Below are 16624 nucleotides of genomic sequence, written 5' to 3'. Positions count from 1 at the left end.
GGGTCTGGTTGCCACAGTGATAGAGATATTATGTCTGAGAGCAGGTGGGAGGTCCTTTGGTCAGGGATCCTGTGCATGCCACACCTCCTGCCCAGTCTTGGGAGGGGAAGAACTTCCCCTGTATAAACCCGGGGCTGAGGCAGGGTGAGTCAGACAAGGAGAGTGGAGAAGAGAAGCAGCATAGGAAACAGCAGAGTTACAAGGAGTCAGGGGCTGGCAGCTACAGAGCTCGCCCTGACTAAGAAGATTCTTTACCGGACCCGGAGTCCGAGGCTGTGGGGACTAACTCCTACCCAGCAGCAGAATCCGTCGGGCAGGGGATTTCAGGTCCTCTGGCCCAGAAGCCTGAAGGCACGGTTACACGCGTGGGACCAGCACCGCCATCGTGGAGCGGAAGTCATTAGAAGGCCCCGAGTCACCGGCCATACGGGTGAGCACCACACGGTACACTCAGGGACGTGGGCTACTTACATCAGCTTCTAGCAAGGTAGCCAGAAGAGTACAGTCAGTTTGGGAGGCCTACAACTACGCCTGGCCAGGGGAGATCCCATCTGCTCAAAGACTGACCAGGCCCCGTTTGCTAGCAAGTACTCCGGGAGGGTCTGTCGTTGTTACCAGTAAAGACCCTGAACTACACCGTACCGTCTCTGAGTGGTTCCTGCTACCCCCATCATCCACGTCGGCTGCCCTGAGGCCATACCCCTCCCGTTGGGGGTTATACTATCACGCTGCACAATCCTACCACCGGCCTCAGCGGTCTGCCCTGCAGCAGCAGCTTCCTGGCTGCACTCAACGGGTGGCGTAGTCATCAACTATTTACTACTAATAGACTGCCATCTAGTTTGACTCCCTGGGCACGGACCGGGTCACCGCCACGAGATTACAACCCTCCACGGATCCGGCTCCGGGTAAGCTCCCGCGTGCGCACCGCAGCGCGACACAGGCCCAGGGGCGCGTCAACTTTGGCGTAGTCGGCAGGATTTCGTGCCCGCAACCACCGGGTACTGCGTGCCTGAAAAGCAAAGACTGTTCAAACTTACCAGTGGTGAAGGTTTCCCGCCATCCGGCGCCATCTTCTACCTTCTTCCCGCCATCCGCGAAGTTTTCCCGCCATCCGGCGCCATCTTCGACCTTCTTCCCGCCATCCGTGGAGTTTTCCCGCCATTGGACGCCATCTTGAGGACGCCGCGCGGGAAGAAGAGGGGCGTGGACTCCGAAAGCGTGCGAGAACTGAAGCCCCGCCTCACGTCCGGACGTTGCGTAAGGTCCTGGAAGGAGCCCAGCAGACGCCGACGTCACAGGAGCGCGACGGAAGGTCCTCAACCCTGACGATCCACTGCGGAGCCGCGGCCTACGGAAGAGGATCATCGCAAGGTAGGCCACGGTCCACTAGGGGGGAGGAAGATGTCGGATACGGAGGAGAGCTTCACTGCCTCAACCCCCGCCAGCGCTACCGCTGCTGCAGTTATGCCCTTCACCATGCCCTATATCCCGGGAGCAGCTTGGCTACCCCAGTACTCAGGGGAGTCACATACCCTGCATGACTTTAGAGAAAAGCTGGATAGCCTCTTCCAGGTGTACCCCCTCACAGAAGAGCAAAAAGTGAGCATCCTGGTGGCCCAACTAACCGGGGCAGCCAAAAGGGAAGTAAAATCCTGGCCACCTGGGAGGAAGACTGTCGCAGGGATACTAACCCGGCTGAAGGACACCTTTGATACCCGCACCTCAGCCGAGATTAAGCTTAGATTCTACGGGTGCAAGCAGCGAGCGCATGAGAGTATAAGGGACTATGCACTAAACCTACAAGAGGCCCTGAGGGCCATAAAGCAGACCGACCCTGATGGGGTGGGAAACGAGGACAGGCTGTTGACTGAACAATTTATAGAGGGTTTATATTGCAATGCCCACCGAACCCAGTTGCGGGCAATGGCCTTACAGGATCCCCATCTGGACTTTGCACAGTTCAAGGACAGAGCCATCCGGGTGCTCCGAGAACCGGCACCAGGTGGCGTTGTGACCCACAGACGCCCCACTACCACTTACTACCAGGAGGCGGCGCCCTTGTCAGCAGGGCCTGTGGGAGCTGATGCGCAGGCTTTGGACAATGACCCGGCTCCAGACCTACACCATCAGGTCCAAGAGCTAGCTAAGAGCGTTGCTGCGCTAACCCAAACTGTGCAGTCTTTACAGGTTTCCACCCCAGGGAAGATCCAGCTGGCATCCGGACCGGAGGACATCCCGTGGCGTCGACCAAGGAGGACCCCACCGGCCAGAGGAAGACCCAGTGACCGATACAGTGAGGACGGACGACCCATCTGCCGCCGCTGCAATCAACCCGGACATATGGCAAGGTACTGTTCTTTAAACGGGCACAACCTGGGGTAGAGGGCCAACCCCCAGGAAAAAGATCACCAGGCCCATCGAACTGGCGCGACAGATATGTGGGAGGACGTCCAGTCTTGCCTGTGGTACTGGATGGCATTCCCATGAGTGCCCTACTGGACACCGGGTCACAGGTCACCACCATCCCGTACGTGCTCTTCAAGCAGTACTGGAATGACTTGGATATTACCCGCTACCCCGACGACGACTTGAGTATCATCGCCAGCAATGGTCCGCCCGTGCCACAGATCGGATTTAAAGAGGTGACCATCAAATTTGGTTGAGTCGAACTGGCCGCACAGGGACTGATCATTGTAGATATCGATAAACATGAGAGTCACCCAAAAATAACTCTAGGAACTAATGTAATTGAAAATTGTCTTGCAGAGGTGATTTTCCTTTTACAGCAGGTTGCCAAGAATGCCAGCTCCGGCGAGCAGCGGGTGCTCCAGAAAGAGATCCGGGCACTGATGCAACGGCAACAAGTGGAACTCTCCGGCGGTGAGATTGGTAGCGTAAGAATGTGTGACCCTTTTCCTATTGCCATGCCCCCAAAAAGTGAAATGATGATTTGGTGCCGGGCAGCTATTGGTCTGAGAGGTAGAGATTACCAGGCAATGGTAGAACCAGTTTACTCAGACAGTAGGCCCACCATTTTGACAGCACGGGGGGTGGTCAATGTACGCCATGGGAGGGTGCCCATTCGCATAATAAATATCGGGGAGAGGGAAGTGTACCTGCCCCGGTATGCCACGCTAGCCAAATTATATACCACTAATCAAAGTTCTATACAATCTGTGGAACCCTTGCCTCCATCTCACCCGGAGGAAGGTAACGGCTCTAAGAAAGACATGGAGGACTGGTGTCAGCAACTACATTTGGGTACTGACTCCACTCCCTCACATCAGAAACAAGGAGTCTATCGGGTGGTTCAAGAGTATGAGAGAGTGTTTAGTAAACACCCGTTAGACTTCGGGCGAGTCAAGGGGGTAGAACATCGCATCCCCACGGGAGATCATCCTCCCATAAAAGAGAGGTATCGACCCGTACCCCCTGCACATTACCAACACGCCAAGGGGATGCTTAGAGATATGAAGGAGGCTGGGGTAATCCGGGATAGTTGTAGCCCCTGGGCAGCCCCATTAGTTTTAGTCAAAAAGAAAGACAACACCATGAGGATGTGTGTAGATTACCGGAAAATCAACCGTATCACACACAAGGATGCGTACCCCTTACCAAGGATAGAGGAGTCATTGGCTGCTTTAAGATCTGCTAACTTCTTCTCTACCTTGGATCTCACTAGCGGGTACTGGCAGGTTCCTGTAGCAGAGGCGGACCGGGAGAAGACCGCATTCACCACCCCGATGGGACTTAGCGAGTTCACCTGCATGCCGTTCGGACTCTGCAACGCACCAGGAACCTTCCAACGCCTAATGGAGTGTTGTCTGGGCCACAGAAACTTCGAGACGGTCCTGTTGTACCTGGACGATGTCATCGTATATTCCAAGACGTATGAGGACCACCTGAAACACCTGGCGGAAGTGTTCGAGGCTCTGGCGAGTTACGGCCTAAAGGTGAAACCCTCCAAGTGTCACCTCCTGAAACCAAAGGTGCAGTACCTGGGACACGTGGTGAGCGCTGACGGAGTGGCTCCCGACCCCGATAAGATCACCGCAATTAAGGGATGGCCAAGCCCCTCCAGCGTAAAAGAAGTGCGGCAGTTCCTCGGGTTGGTAGGCTACTACCGAAGGTTTATTCCCGGTTTCACCAAAAAGGCAGCACCTATGCAGGACCTCCTGATAGGCCAGTCCCGGAAGGCCAAGAACCAGAAGCCGCCCTTCAAATGGGAAGAACTGGAAGAAGAGTCCTTCCGCCAGCTGAAGATGGCCCTCACGGGGGACGAAATCCTGGCGTACCCGGATTATAGCCAGCCCTTTATCCTCTACACCGACGCCAGTAACATCGGGCTAGGAGCCGTACTGTCCCAGATCCAGCAGGGGAAGGAACGAGTAATCGCCTACGCCAGCCGAAAACTGCGACCCACCGAAAGGAACCCCGAGAATTACAGCTCATTTAAGTTAGAGATCCTGGCCGTAGTATGGGCAATCACTGAGCGCTTTAAGCATTACCTCGCTTCTTCCCGGTTCACCGTGTACACGGATAACAACCCGCTGACACACCTGGACACGGCAAGACTCGGTGCCCTGGAGCAGAGGTGGATGGCCCGTCTGTCCAACTACGAGTTCACAATTAAATACCGGGCAGGACGCTCCAATACCAACGCGGACGCCCTGTCCAGGATGCCCAACCTGCCGGACGGAGGAGAAGATCCGGAGGGACTGGAAGAAGTTGAACTCCCTGCGTTCCACCGTCATGGGACTATTCAGTATTCCCACCGGGTAAGGAGTAAGCAGGCTGCTACGTTGAACCCCTTACCCCACTACAACTGGGCGGAAACGCAAGACAGCGACCCTGCCGTCCGACTGGTGAAGGAGATGCTGACTCGGCCGGAGGCTCGCCTTGAACCAGACGCTCCGGAGGAAGCCAAACAACTATGGGCAGAGAAGAGTCGACTGTTCCTTTACAAAGGGAAGTTGTGCCGCAGAATGGTTAACTCCCGGACGCATGAATTACTCTGGCAAGTAGTGGTGCCACGAAGAGACGCAGCCATGGTGATGGAGGCATACCACGACGGAGCTGGACACTTTGGGTGGAAAAAGCTGGAGTTCCTGCTGCGCGAGCGGTTCCACTGGGTAGGCATGAGGGGAACCATCGAGAAGTGGTGCAGAGATTGTGGCCCGTGCAACCTGAGAAGGAAGGACCGAGCCAGCCAGAAGACTCCCCTGCAGTCCATCGTCACCCGGCAACCGTTGGAACTGGTAGCCTTGGATCATGTAAAACTGACATCAAGCAGAAGTGGCTACGTCTACGCGTTAACCATCGTGGATCATTACTCCCGGTTCTTGGTTGTCGTCCCCGTCAAGGACTTAACGGCTCAAACAGCAGCTAGAGCCTTCCAGCAGCACTTCTGCCGTCCACACGGGTACCCGGACCAAGTGCTGACGGACCAGGGACCTGCCTTTGAAGCGGAGGTCTTTCAGGAATTCTGCAATCTGTATGGCTGCCGGAAGATAAGGACGACACCCTACCATCCGCAGACTAATGGACTTTGTGAAAAAATGAACCAGGTGGTAATGGATCTTCTAAAAACGTTGCCCCTGGAAGAACGCAGTCTGTGGCCTGAAAAGTTGCCCGATCTGGTGGACCTATACAACCACATCCCGGTAGGTTCCACCAACTGTACCCCGGCTTACCTAATGAGGGCAAGACCTGGTAAGTTACCTGTTGACCTGGAAATGGGAGTCCTGACCCCCGAGGACACTTCACCAGAAACAGACTGGGACACAGAGAGGCAGCAGCAGTACCGGAGAGTACAGGAGAGCGTGGAGCGAAGTCTCTGTCAGGCTAGGGAAAGACAAGAGAAAACTTACAACCAGTATGCTCCCGCTGTTCCCCTGGTACCCGGAGAGCAGGTCTTGAAGAGGAAGAGACGGCTCCACAAGTTGGACGACCAGTGGGAGAAGGACCCGTACACCGTACTGCCCTCAAGCCACGAGAACCCGAAGGTCTGTACCATCAGTAAAGACGGAGGGGAAACCACAGCCATTGTATCCCGGGACCACCTGAAGAAGTGTCCCGAACAACTGAGGAACCCTGAAGAGGAACAAGAAGACCATCGACCCGTGGAAGAAAGGGAAGATATGGTTAGTACCGTGCTCGGGGACTTTCCTCAGTCTTGGACTCAAGTCAATGGTGCAGTTGTGGTACCCGTACTCACCTTCCTCCAACCATCATCCCAAGAACCTACGGAGCAACGGGTAGAGCTGGAAGAACAGCCGGTCCAGGAGGCAGAAGACTCCACACAAGCAGAACAGGAGAATCAACCCTCTGCTTATAGTGAGCCTGCCGTACCCCTAGTGAGACAAAGAGCCGGTAGACAGCTGCCCAGTTTACCCTTGACAGCTCCTACACCCTGTAGTTCAGGGCCAGACAGTCAGCTCCGTAGGTCCACTCGGGCCACTAGAGGCCAGTTACCCGCACGCTGGAGAATTTAAAGTGTATAAATTGTTTTATCTATGTTTTTCTGTGTCTTGTTGCTTGTGTATAATTTTGTGTTTCTAGTTATTTTTAGGAAACCTTGGTGGATTTACCGGGAATCCTTGTATATAGTTGGAGCGTAACCCAGGATGGACTAGAGACTGTTAAGGACTCGGGGTAGGACAGACCCCTACCTGGTTACGTCTCCCTGTGTTGGTGAAATGGACACCTTTGCTTTTCTTCAAAGACTGCATCCGGTTGCGGACACGCCGTAACCATCTTATGTGTTTTTCTTATAGTATTGTTATTGTTATACTTTGTTATGTTTTTCTAAATGTGTTTAGTCCCGGAGTACTAAATTTCACTAGGGGGGAATGTGACACCCCAGGGGTCTGGTTGCCACAGTGATAGAGATATTATGTCTGAGAGCAGGTGGGAGGTCCTTTGGTCAGGGATCCTGTGCATGCCACACCTCCTGCCCAGTCTTGGGAGGGGAAGAACTTCCCCTGTATAAACCCGGGGCTGAGGCAGGGTGAGTCAGACAAGGAGAGTGGAGAAGAGAAGCAGCATAGGAAACAGCAGAGTTACAAGGAGTCAGGGGCTGGCAGCTACAGAGCTCGCCCTGACTAAGAAGATTCTTTACCGGACCCGGAGTCCGAGGCTGTGGGGACTAACTCCTACCCAGCAGCAGAATCCGTCGGGCAGGGGATTTCAGGTCCTCTGGCCCAGAAGCCTGAAGGCACGGTCACACGCGTGGGACCAGCACCGCCATCGTGGAGCGGAAGTCATTAGAAGGCCCCGAGTCACCGGCCATACGGGTGAGCACCACACGGTACACTCAGGGACGTGGGCTACTTACATCAGCTTCTAGCAAGGTAGCCAGAAGAGTACAGTCAGTTTGGGAGGCCTACAACTACGCCTGGCCAGGGGAGATCCCATCTGCTCAAAGACTGACCAGGCCCCGTTTGCTAGCAAGTACTCCGGGAGGGTCTGTCGTTGTTACCAGTAAAGACCCTGAACTACACCGTACCGTCTCTGAGTGGTTCCTGCTACCCCCATCATCCACGTCGGCTGCCCTGAGGCCATACCCCTCCCGTTGGGGGTTATACTATCACGCTGCACAATCCTACCACCGGCCTCAGCGGTCTGCCCTGCAGCAGCAGCTTCCTGGCTGCACTCAACGGGTGGCGTAGTCATCAACTATTTACTACTAATAGACTGCCGTCTAGTTTGACTCCCTGGGCACGGACCGGGTCACCGCCACGAGATTACAACCCTCCACGGATCCGGCTCCGGGTAAGCTCCCGCGTGCGCACCGCAGCGCGACACAGGCCCAGGGGCGCGTCACTTCCTTTTGGATAAACAGACATATTAGGCAAGCATTTTGGAGCTTTCACCTAAATAACTACAGGTGGTGAGATAAGCTGCACAATATAATTGACCTTTCAGTATATTGTTGCACACACACCATCTATTTAGCAAATGCCCTTGTTATCAACAGCAGCCTTTTAAACTCACCTGAGCTAACAGGTATGTGCGCTGGTTACTCTGCTGCGCTTAAAATTTCTTTTTTGGTTTGCTACAATGCCTTTTCTGAAACGTTGTCTCCTTCTGCTGGAACACTGACTTCTTTCATTTAATGCCTGCAGACTATAAAAGAGAACCCAACCCAAAAAGTTTGGTTGATTAGTCTGTGGCATTCTGTTAAACTGTTGCTTATGGCGGTCTCTGTGAGCTTCTCAGCGACATTCAGCCAGCCAGGTATCCTGCCTGCAGTAGATGGAATGTGGCAATGGAACGCTGGCTGCGCGTGTCATAATAGGCTCTGAGCCTTTATATACCTGTGCACAGCAGCAGCCACCTTCAGTCTGCTGCTGGACAGCCAGCAGCAGCAGCAGCAGGAGAGGTATGTAATCAGGAGCCCTCCTGCTAAGGGTAGACAGCTGCTCGTTCCACCCCACCCCCCGCCTTAATTGGTTCTCCTCCCTTCCAACGGTGTTGAGGCGGGTGGGAACAGCAGGGGGTGAAGGTGCTGTGTTTAAAGAGGTGGAGTTATGCAGATCTAAAACGCGTGGATTGCAGCAGCAGCAAGCCGAAAAGTGCAGGCATGTAAGGGATCTAGAGGTTGACAACATGTCTTCTTAACGGGAGTCCAGGAGCTCATCTCCACAAATGGACTTTTCAGGATCCTTGGGTGGCTCCGTAGTTTGAAACCAATTCTGGTTATCGCTTCTCGGCCTTTTGGCTAAGATCAAGTGTAGTATCTGTTCTTATCAGTTTAATATCTGATACGTCCCCTATCTGGGGACCATATATTAAATGGATTTTTAGAACAGGGAGATGGAAAAAGAGCTTGCTCTGTCCACTCCACGCATTGACCTGGTATTGCAGTATCTCCAGGACCGGTGCACCCCTTCTTTAATGCAGTTTCTAAAATCAGAAAGAATTGAATTCAATGTTTTTTGTTCATTTTGCTTGTTTGTCGGATTTTGGGATGGACTCTTTGGCTTTGCTTTTCTTCTCCTCATTGGATTTTTCATGTTCAAAGTTGCAGAAGCCAGATTACAAGCTCATTTTGGTTCAACTTCAGCAACTGTGCATTGCATTGCCATGTAATGTGATGCAATGCTATCTTTCTAGCTCTCCCTTTTTACTTCCTTTTGGATAAACAGACATATTAGGCAAGCATTTTGGAGCTTTCACCTAAATAACTACAGGTGGTGAGATAAGCTGCACAATATAATTGACCTTTCAGTATATTGTTGCACACACACCATCTATTTAGCAAATGCCCTTGTTATCAACAGCAGCCTTTTAAACTCACCTGAGCTAACAGGTATGTGCGCTGGTTACTCTGCTGCGCTTAAAATTTCTTTTTTGGTTTGCTACAATGCCTTTTCTGAAACGTTGTCTCCTTCTGCTGGAACACTGACTTCTTTCATTTAATGCCTGCAGACTATAAAAGAGAACCCAACCCAAAAAGTTTGGTTGATTAGTCTGTGGCATTCTGTTAAACTGTTGCTTATGGCGGTCTCTGTGAGCTTCTCAGCGACATTCAGCCAGCCAGGTATCCTGCCTGCAGTAGATGGAATGTGGCAATGGAACGCTGGCTGCGCGTGTCATAATAGGCTCTGAGCCTTTATATACCTGTGCACAGCAGCAGCCACCTTCAGTCTGCTGCTGGACAGCCAGCAGCAGCAGCAGCAGGAGAGGTATGTAATCAGGAGCCCTCCTGCTAAGGGTAGACAGCTGCTCGTTCCACCCCACCCCCCGCCTTAATTGGTTCTCCTCCCTTCCAACGGTGTTGAGGCGGGTGGGAACAGCAGGGGGTGAAGGTGCTGTGTTTAAAGAGGTGGAGTTATGCAGATCTAAAACGCGTGGATTGCAGCAGCAGCAAGCCGAAAAGTGCAGGCATGTAAGGGATCTAGAGGTTGACAACATGTCTTCTTAACGGGAGTCCAGGAGCTCATCTCCACAAATGGACTTTTCAGGATCCTTGGGTGGCTCCGTAGTTTGAAACCAATTCTGGTTATCGCTTCTCGGCCTTTTGGCTAAGATCAAGTGCAGTGATCTAGCGGCTGCTGCCTTGGTCTTGGCTGAGAGGTGCTCGGGGTACCCGGCTCCTTGGCCTGGGGGGATCGCTCTGTTTTTCAGCAGGGCTTCACCTCCCTGCTGCTATTAGGGAGTCGGATTAGTCCCCGGGCAACGGGAGGCGATCATCTACCTGGCACTTCGGTGTTGAAGGTTTCTATTGAGAAGAGGAGAACCTGTTTGTGAAGAAGATGTCTGCAGCATCACATGAAGGAGAGGAAGATCATGTGCCTGAATTCGCTAAGGTGCAGAATTCTATTCGTTTGGTTGTTCAGGAGAACTTTCGAGATCAAAAGGATTTTAGGTATGTGATGAGTCAAGTTCTTGTGGATCTTTTTGGTTTGAAGACAGAAGAAGTGTTGGCGATAATGGACTACCCCAGGAGGGATGTTTATGATATAGTTTTTGTTGACAAAGTTTTTTTTGAAGGATATCTAAGGAAAATGACTGCAAGCCAGGATAAAAGAATGGAGGGGATAAGTGTAATGCCACACTTCCCCGTTAGAGATAAATGGATCATTGTTAAAATGTACTCTCCATTGGTGGACGAAGAGGATGTTCTTACATTTTTGGAGTTTTTTTGTTTGTCAGTAACACCAAAAGGGAAGATTTATAATGAATTTGGTTTTTGGACTTCGAAGTGGAAATTTTTGGTCCGTTTCAAAGAAGATGAGCAGGGGACTGTGTTGCTTCCCCCAGCTAGGTTTAAGTTGGGTAATATAAATGGTGATATTTTTTTCAGAGGTATACCCACTTTTTGTCGAGTTTGTCGTCAATACGGGCATGGAAAGGAAAATTGTTCGGGTGGTGTATGTGGTTTTTGCAAAAAAGGTGATCATGAGTCAAAGGATTGTAAAGATCGGAGGAAGTGCAACTTGTGTCAGGAAGATACGCATGTTTTTAAGAATTGCCCAAAGAGGAAAAGAAATAAAGAGAAGGAGGTAGTGGTTAAAAAGGTTTTGGTAGAGAGAAAGGAGGAAAGTGTAGAAAAGGTGTTGGTGGTAAAGGGAAAAGAAAGCAAACCTGTAGGAGTGCAGAGGGAGATGGAGAAAACAAGAGTAGATTGGGGGGATAGGGTAGAGAGTGAAATGGGAGGTGTAAGTCAGGGAACTGGCCGTGGTAAGGTTAAAAAGCAAGAAAAGAGAAAGGAACAGGAAGTGGAGGTGGCAATGGAAGAAAATATAGTTGTTTTTCAACAACCTATGTTTATAAAGAATGCAGAATATTTTAACCGGTTGTACCGTAAGTTGTATGATGAGAAACGTTTGGACTATCTTATAGAGAATGTTAGGAAAGAACTAATAAGAGATAAAAATGTTTTTTGTGTGAAATATAGAATACCAGATGGTGTATCGAAACAAGTTTTTTCAGCATCAAGGTTTGAAGATTTGTCCCTTAAGGTTCTGAGTTGGGTTGGGGTTCATGCTTTTGATAATGGTTACAAGTATTTTACTTGATGTTATTACTGTTGTTAATACAGTTATAATTTAATTTTTATTTTTTTGGTATCCATTCAGGTTCTGAAACATTTCTTTCTTTGTAAGTATTGTTGTATTTTTGTAATTTTTTTTTCTGACATTAAAAGTACCAAAACCTGATGATGATTTAAGTTGGAGTCCACGTCTTGTCTCCCTTTGGGGAGAAGAGGACTGTGGAGTGGACTTTAATTTTAACCTGAATAGGTTCTAAAAAAAAAAAAAAAAAAAAAAAAAATCTGTTCTTATCAGTTTAATATCTGATACGTCCCCTATCTGGGGACCATATATTAAATGGATTTTTAGAACAGGGAGATGGAAAAAGAGCTTGCTCTGTCCACTCCACGCATTGACCTGGTATTGCAGTATCTCCAGGACCGGTGCACCCCTTCTTTAATGCAGTTTCTAAAATCAGAAAGAATTGAATTCAATGTTTTTTGTTCATTTTGCTTGTTTGTCGGATTTTGGGATGGACTCTTTGGCTTTGCTTTTCTTCTCCTCATTGGATTTTTCATGTTCAAAGTTGCAGAAGCCAGATTACAAGCTCATTTTGGTTCAACTTCAGCAACTGTGCATTGCATTGCCATGTAATGTGATGCAATGCTATCTTTCTAGCTCTCCCTTTTTACTTCCTTTTGGATAAACAGACATATTAGGCAAGCATTTTGGAGCTTTCACCTAAATAACTACAGGTGGTGAGATAAGCTGCACAATATAATTGACCTTTCAGTATATTGTTGCACACACACCATCTATTTAGCAAATGCCCTTGTTATCAACAGCAGCCTTTTAAACTCACCTGAGCTAACAGGTATGTGCGCTGGTTACTCTGCTGCGCTTAAAATTTCTTTTTTGGTTTGCTACAATGCCTTTTCTGAAACGTTGTCTCCTTCTGCTGGAACACTGACTTCTTTCATTTAATGCCTGCAGACTATAAAAGAGAACCCAACCCAAAAAGTTTGGTTGATTAGTCTGTGGCATTCTGTTAAACTGTTGCTTATGGCGGTCTCTGTGAGCTTCTCAGCGACATTCAGCCAGCCAGGTATCCTGCCTGCAGTAGATGGAATGTGGCAATGGAACGCTGGCTGCGCGTGTCATAATAGGCTCTGAGCCTTTATATACCTGTGCACAGCAGCAGCCACCTTCAGTCTGCTGCTGGACAGCCAGCAGCAGCAGCAGGAGAGGTATGTAATCAGGAGCCCTCCTGCTAAGGGTAGACAGCTGCTCGTTCCACCCCACCCCCCGCCTTAATTGGTTCTCCTCCCTTCCAACGGTGTTGAGGCGGGTGGGAACAGCAGGGGGTGAAGGTGCTGTGTTTAAAGAGGTGGAGTTATGCAGATCTAAAACGCGTGGATTGCAGCAGCAGCAAGCCGAAAAGTGCAGGCATGTAAGGGATCTAGAGGTTGACAACATGTCTTCTTAACGGGAGTCCAGGAGCTCATCTCCACAAATGGACTTTTCAGGATCCTTGGGTGGCTCCGTAGTTTGAAACCAATTCTGGTTATCGCTTCTCGGCCTTTTGGCTGCGATCTGTAGTGGGTTGCGTCATTTGGCCAAGGTGATCTAGGTGGATCTTTGCACTCGGCCTTCTGGATCTTGGTCCAGCTGCTGCTATTGGGTGTGGAGCAAAGTCTAGATTTGCCTTTTCTTCCTGGAGGACGGTTCTTTTTCGTGGTGTGGAGGTCGGTAGGACGAAGAGGATTGAAATCCGGGTGGAGCTGCGATCTGCTGTGTCGTTTTTTTTCCTGATCATCTGTGGAAAAAGAAGGAGGAAAAGAATATGGAATCGAAGAGGCCATTTGGAGGTAGGAGGGAAAATCGGGAGAACAATTCCAATGACTATTTTTCAGAGGATTATCCTTTGAAGGATACACTCCGTTTGTTGGTGGCTCCTGGTTATCGGCAGGAAAAGGATTCCGAGTTTATCTTCAGAGAGATTTGTAAATTTCTGAAGATTGAAAAGGAGGAACTTTTTTGTTTTCAATCCTTTTTTTCGAGAGGGATATATGATTTAACTTTAATGGGGAACTCTCAGTGTGAAAGAGCCTATACTCTCTATGAAGTTAATAGGGAGAACGAGCTTTTTGTTGGAGTGAGAGTGATTCCCTCCTTTCAGTTCTCCATGAAACTGCTAACAATACATTTGTTCAGTCCATTTGTTACTGATAGTGAAGTAATAAACTATCTAAGTGCATATTGTGAGAAAGTTATCCCAAGAAAACGTGGGGAAACTAGGTTCGGAGTGTGGAACGGAAAAAGGGTTTTTCTGGTAGCCTTCAAGAAGGACCCAGAAGAAGAAGGTGGGGTACTTAGACCACCACCAAATGTCTATGTTAATCGTAGCCGTGGATATCTGTTTTTTTCGGGTATGCCTAATTACTGTTATGGGTGCCGTAAATATGGACATTTGGATATTGTGTGCAAAAAGTGTTGTAGTTGTCCCGGTTCAGCTCATCAGGAGGATGCATGTCCAAATAAGAAGAAAGGAGGCGAGGAGGAGATGGATACTTCATCAGAACATCGGCAGAATGAAGCCGAGGATGGTGAGGAAGCAAGTGAAAAGAGAACTGATGAGCAGGAAATGGAGGAGGTGAGAAAAGTAAAGAAGAAGAAAACACCGGAAGAAGAGAAGAGAAAGAAAGAAGAGAGAGGGAGGAGGTCGGAGGAGGATGAGAAAAGAAAGATGGAAGAAAGGAAGAAGGAGAAGGAGTTAGAAGAAGATAAGAACAGAGAAGAGCAGAAGAAAGAAGGTCGGGAGAAGGAAGAGCAGAAGAAAGAAGAAAAGAAGAAAAAAGAAAAGAAGAATGAAGAACGGAGGATTGAAGAATTGAAGTCTGTGCTGGTGGGTGTGGGACAATTAATGCAGAAAGTCCCTCCACCAAGCAAAGAGAGTAATATAAAAGAACAAGGGGGTGAAGTAAAAAAGGGAGGCGCAGGGGGAAAGGTGGTGGTAGTGAAAAGTCAAAGCCTGCCTGTAATAGGGCCTTCCCCTAGGGAGTTTTTATCTCAGAGTATACCCTGTGGTCAGGAAAGGATGGATTCATCAAAAATTTTGAAAAGAAGTGTAGATGATAAAGAGCGTGGTGTAGGGCCATGTGTAGTAAAAGTATTTGCTTGTGAAAAGGATTTTGACATTTCCAGTACATCAGAGTCGGAAGGGCTGAGTATCGATGAAAGTGCTTTGCAATCCGATGAGGGCGGGGGAGATAGCCCGGTGCCAGTCACTAAAAGATGATCAGGGCGGCTTCCCTGAATGTTCAGGGTTTCAATGACTTATATAAAAGAACTGTGATTTATGACTATTTTAATAATGAAAATTTTGATTTTGTATTTCTTCAAGAATGTAATTTGTCAAAGAAGTTAAATTATGATTTTTTACGGGGTATATGGAAGGGTAATTTATGTTTTTCAGGCGGGAATGAATTCAGAAGTGATGGGGTTGGTTTTATATGTTCCAGGGAATGGGAGATTACCAACTACGAAGAAATATACCCTGGTAGGATTCTAAGAGTGGATGTAGAAAGGAATGGGAAGAAATATAGATGTTTTAATATTTATGCCAATACAGAAAAAGTTTTAAGGTTACATTTGTTTGAAATTTTGCAGCTTTTTATCCCAGGTGTAGTTCCAGTAATTTTAGGGGGAGATTTTAATTGTCAACTAAATAATGTAAAAGATGGTTCGGTTTCTTGTCTCAAGGGTATTTTATCTTCTTTTAACCTAAAAGATGCTTGGTGGTTGGACGGGCAGAAGAAGGAGTATGAAATTACTTGGGAAGGAAGAGGTTGTTCCTCGAGAATAGATTATTTGTTTATATCCAAGGATTTTACTTGTTCTAATTTTAAAACGCATAAAGCACCTTTTTCTGATCATAGAATAATTGAATGTACACTGATGGTAGAGGCGGATGAGGGAAAAAGGCCGTCTCATTGGAAACTGAATGTATCATTGTTACAGCATAAGGAGGTAAGGGAGGATTTTAAATTTTTCTTTGAGAAACTGAAATTAGAAAAGAAATGTTTTGACTCTACTTTTAAATGGTGGGACTACATGAAAAAGGAAGTTAAATTATTCTTTATGGAAGTAGGCAAGAGGAAAGCTGCGGATAAGCGACAGTCATACAATAACCTTAATGCAAATCTACAGTGTCTGTATCAGTTTAGGAATAATGGAGTTAATGTGGAGGAGGAAATTATGGTGACGAAGGAAAAAATTCAAAAATGTCTGAGAGAAAAAGGAAAAGAAATTATCTTTAATTCTCGTGTGAAGGTGTTGGAGGAAGACGAGAAATGTACTAAATTCTTTTTTAAAAAAATCTGTGAGAAAAAGGCCTTTATGGGGGTTTTAGAGGGGGAAAGGAGTTTGGAGGGGAAAAAGATGAAAGTGAAAGAATTTTATGATAACCTGTTTTCAGCAAAAAATACAGATAGGTCTTTGAAGGAGCATTTTTTAGGAGGGTTGGATAAGTGTTTTACTAAGGAAAATAAATTATTATTATCAGAGGGTATTTCAAAAGAAGAAGTTTTTAATACAGTTAATACATTGCAAAACGGTAAGACACCAGGGTCGGATGGGTTACCCATTGAGTTTTATAAAATATTATGGGATATTGTGGGGAATGAATTTTATGAAATGTTTTTAAAAGTTGAGTCTTTATGTCGTGTCCCGGAGTCATGGTTGGAGGGGGTAATTGTTTTATTATACAAAAGAGGTGATAGAGAATTGCTAAAAAACTGGAGACCGATTACTCTTTTAAATACAGATTATAAAGTTTATGCGAAGCTGTTGGCAAATAGATTAAAGAAAGTGGTGAGTTCGGTGATAGATATAGACCAAACGTGTGCAGTTCCAACGCGGAAGATCAGTGACTCGTTGATTTTAATTAGAGACATAATATGGGATGTTTCCGATAGAAGACAGAAGATGGCGTTAATTACTCTGGATTTTGAAAAGGCTTATGATAGAGTCGCCCATGATTTTTTATTCGATGTTTTAAGGAGAATGGGTTGCCCGGATGATTTTAGTAAACGTATTAAATCCTTGTATCAAGCATGTTTTAGTAAAGTATCTGTAAATGG

At 47.9% G+C, this 16624-nt stretch overlaps 2 non-coding genes across 2 annotated transcripts; both read left to right on the top strand.

Annotated features, from left to right (window-relative positions):
* The first annotated feature begins 8705 nt into the window (after window positions 1-8705).
* LOC141224831 (U2 spliceosomal RNA) lies at window positions 8706-8896 on the top strand. Its single transcript, XR_012292162.1, has one exon. It is a non-coding gene; the product is annotated as a U2 spliceosomal RNA (small nuclear RNA).
* Window positions 8897-11749: 2853 nt separating this feature from the next.
* LOC141224453 (U2 spliceosomal RNA) lies at window positions 11750-11937 on the top strand. The gene has a single exon (XR_012291869.1). It is a non-coding gene; the product is annotated as a U2 spliceosomal RNA (small nuclear RNA).
* Window positions 11938-16624: the final 4687 nt, after the last annotated feature.

This window comes from Phyllobates terribilis, unplaced genomic scaffold, assembly GCF_046119375.1.
Source record: "Phyllobates terribilis strain yellow unplaced genomic scaffold, ASM4611937v1 Scaffold_393__1_contigs__length_1774422, whole genome shotgun sequence".
NCBI classification, from domain to species: domain Eukaryota; kingdom Metazoa; phylum Chordata; class Amphibia; order Anura; family Dendrobatidae; genus Phyllobates; species Phyllobates terribilis.
Note: the sequence above shows the minus strand (reverse complement) of the source record. Positions and strands in the feature narration are given on the sequence as shown.